The sequence below is a fragment of the Rhinoraja longicauda genome, chromosome 34 (genome assembly GCF_053455715.1).
Source record: "Rhinoraja longicauda isolate Sanriku21f chromosome 34, sRhiLon1.1, whole genome shotgun sequence".
In the NCBI taxonomy this organism is placed as follows: Eukaryota; Metazoa; Chordata; class Chondrichthyes; order Rajiformes; family Arhynchobatidae; genus Rhinoraja; species Rhinoraja longicauda.
The window spans coordinates 13,356,847-13,360,965 of record NC_135986.1 but is presented as its reverse complement, the minus strand read 5'-3'; positions in this window follow the sequence as shown (position 1 = coordinate 13,360,965).

The window sequence follows — 4,119 nt, the reverse complement described above, 5'->3', positions numbered from 1 at the left end:
GCAAATGCATGGCAGATGCAATATAATGTGGATAAATGTGAGGTTATCCACTTTGGCGGCAAGAACAGGAAAGCAGAGTATTACCTGAATGGTGGCCAATTAGGAAAAGGGGAGATGCAACGTGACTTGGGTGTCATGGTGCACCAGTCATTGAAAGCAAGCGTGCAGATGCAGAAGACAGTGAAGAAAGCGAATGGTATGTTAGCATTCATCGCAAGAGGATTTGAGTATAGGAGCAGGGAGGTTCTGCTGCAGTTGTACAGGGCCTTGGTGAGACCACACCTGGAGTATTGTGTGCAGTTTTGGTCTCCTAATCTGAGGAAAGACATTCTAGCCTTAGAGGGAGTACAGAGAAGGTTCACCAGATTGATCCCTGGGATGGCAGGACTTTCATATGAAGAAAAACTGGATAGACTAGGCTTATACTCGCTGGAATTCAGAAGACTGAGGGGGGATCTTATAGAAACATGTAAAATTCTTAAGGGGTTGGAGAGGCTAGATGCGGGAAGATTGTTCTCGATGTTGGGGAAGTCCAGAACTAGGGGTCACAGCTTAAGTATAAGGGGGAAGTCTTTTAGGACCGAGATGAGAAAACATTTCTTCACACAGAGAGTGGTGAGTCTGCGGAATTCTCTGCCACAGAAGGTAGTTGAGGCCAGTTCATTGGCTATATTTAAGAGGGAGTTAGATGTGGCCCTTGTGGCTAAAGGGATTAGGGGTTATGGAGAGAAGGCAGGTACAGGTTACTGAGGTGGATGATCAGCCATGATCATATTGAATGGCGGTGCAGGCTCGAAGGGCCGAATGGCCTACTCCTGCACCTATTTTCTATGTTTCTATGTTTCTAGTCTAAAGTTTCTTGAGTTCATTAAATTTATAAAACTCATTCTTCTTTATTTTTTCCTACGGCCCGCAAAAATGTGCCAAACATATAATGTGGCCTTCATGCTGAAAAGTTTGTAAGCCCCTGCCTTAGAGCACAGGAAACTGAGGGATGATCTTATAGAAATGTATAAGATCATGAGGGGAATGGACAGGGGAAATGCACATTCCCCAGAATAGAGGAATCAAGAACAAGGGGACATAGGTTTAAGCTGAGATTGATAAGAAGTAATCAGAACCAGAGGGGAACATTTTCCACACAGCGGGTGGTGAGTATATAGCAGGAGCTGCCAGAGGAGGTAGTTCTGGCAGGTACTATAACAATATTTAAAAGGCATTTGGACACGTACATGGATTGGAAAAGTGGGCTATTATCGGGCAGATGAAACTTGTTTAGTTTAGTTTATTATGGTCACATGTGTCAGTGAAAAGCTTTTTGTTGCACTCTATCCAGTCGACGAAAAGATCATACATGATTACAATCAAGCCATCACAGTGTACGGATACGGGATAAAGGGTGTAATTTTTAGTGCGCAACATGAAGCCTAAAACGGCCTGTTTCAATGCTGTATGAGTTTATGAGTCTATGACACCAAGAATGAACTGACAGGAGACAATAATACACTCCATGTACTCTAAGGGCACAAGCTTGGAAAATACACATCACTGTATGACAGGCACAGAGCTGAAGCAATAAGGCACCGTGATGCAAGGACACAGTCTGGGACAACCTCAGGATGGTGCAGGGCAGGTGAATCTTGTTCAAGAGGCTCTAAGATAGACACATAAATATGCAGGATGGAGCAATGTAGATCATGTGCAGGCAGAGCAGATGTGTTTAATTTGGCATCATGTTTGCCACAGACATTGTGGGCAGAAGGTTCCTCTGCTGTTCTATGTTCAGTCTGGGACAACCTCAGGATGGTGCAGGGGAGGTGAATCTTTTGAGTTTTCTATCCCATTGAGTTGTGGGGACCAGACGACATCAGGTATTTGAAAAGAGAAACAATAATTTTTGAGATTGAACTGTGTCATGGAGAACAGGCACAGAAGAGTAGTTGTAGCCTCGGGCTGATCATTGATTTTATTAGTCTATGACACTGATAGTGATCTGACAGGAAATGACAATGCACTTGCAGGCACAGACCTGAAAAACACAACACTTTTTGATAAGCACTGAGCTTATGCTGTAAGGCTCCATAATGAAAGGTCACAGAGTCCAACCACCCAGCAATACTCTGTAGGGCCACAGATTCCTTTGTTGTACAGAAAGAAATGAACACCACCTACACTACACTGTAGATTAAGGGAATGTCTGGAGTTTGCTGCACCACAGGGTTGTGGGGGTCAGATCACTCCAGCGTTCTCTGTTCTCCTCTTACTCACTTAACTTTATAAATCCAGCAACACAAAGGTCGACTCGAAACCTGTCCGGGGAACAGTCGTTTATCTCCAGTCTCAGGCAGAGCTGAATTCCATCAGTTTCGGCATCGGGTCTGTAAATTCGCACCGCAGATTCAGACTTAATCGTTTGCGGAGGTGATTGAAATTAATTTGAAATCAAGTCCGTAGGAACGGAATAGTGCTGCATTCACAAGAAGCGAGTTCGGTATTACAACGGAGTTTTTACTTGCATCAACACAACAGGTCTGCACACATATTCCTCTGTAAAAACCCATAACAACAAAATAAGTCAGTGGATTATATGAAACCAAGAAACTACCTCTCTGACACTACGGTTAAGAACACTTTCTGCGTCCTGTCTGCTCCTCAGTGCGTCTGACTGATACTCCAACTGATCTATGGGGTCTGAGAGGAGCTGCAGCCAGAGACACTTCCTGCAAACGTGGTCGTCAGGGACTCCTGACTTGTTCCTGATTTCCTACATCTGACAGGAGGTGCACACCACTCCACTGATGACATTACTGACCTGAGAAACTAGAACCAGGCTGTTGCTGAAGGTGCTCCTCAGGTTAACCAGTGTGTCATGGAAGGGGTAAGCTGTATTGTCCAAGATGTTCTGCAGTTTGAGGAGCATCCTCCCCTCCACGGACCCAGCCTTCCTGATGAGTTTGTTGATCCTGTTGGCGTCCGTGGCCTTCGCCTTGCTACCCCAGCACACAACAGCATCGAAGATGGCACTGGCCACCACGGATGGATAGAACGTCTGCAACATCTTACTGCACACTTTGAAAGAGCGGTTCCTTCTCAGAAAGTACAGAGAAAATCTCTCTGTCCTTCTTATACAGTGCATCGGAGTCCCTGAACTAGTCCAGTTTACTGTCCACTTTTCCAAGTTACTTGTGCTCCTTGGTGAACTGCACATCTACGCCCTTGATGGAGACAGGGTACAGGGGTGTTCCTCTCTTCCTAAGGTCCACCAATAACTCCTTAGTCTTGTTGGTGTTGAACAGCAAGTGAGTCAGCCCACACCACTCAATAAAGTCGTTGTCTACACCTCTATATTCGGCTTCACTCCCCTCACTGGTGCAGCCCACAATTCCAGTCATCGGAAAACTTCTGCAGGTGGTAGGAGTCCGAATTGTATCTGAAGTCCGAGGTGCAGATGGTGAACAGGAAGGAAGTGAGGAACATCCCTGTGGAGCTCACTACCATGTTTAAGTCAGAGTTCTGTAGCCTGACATACTGTGCTCCTCCAGTCGGGTAGTTGGTGATGCAGTACACCAATGGAGCATCCACCCACATCTTCCTCAGTTTGCTCCCTAACAGTAGAGGCCGGATGGTGTTAAAAGCACTGGAGAAGTGAAAAAAAAACATGACTCTCATGGTGTTTCCCGGCTTATCCAGGCGAGCATAGGAATGATGGAGCAGGTGGATGATGGCGTCCTCCACCCCCGCATTTGTTTGGAAAGTGAACTGCCAAGGGCCCAGGTAGGGTTTAACCAGGGGTCGCAGGTGAGTGAGCACCAGCCTCTCCAGGGACTTCATGATGTGGGATGTCAGCACCACCAGTCTGTAGTCATAAGAGGAGTTGGAATGTGTCCTCTTTGGTACAGAAACCATTTATCCATTTAATGTGCAATGTGACTGCCTCTACCTTCTCTTTGGTGATACATATCTGGGCCAATACATTGCAGGTCATTTGCCTCAATTCCTCAGATTCCACAAGCTTCTCCACAGTAAAAACTGTAAAATTAATTGTAAATCTTCCTCATCTCCTGTGGCTCCACACCTAGATGGCCATGCTGATCTTTAAGGGGACACTCTCTCGATAGC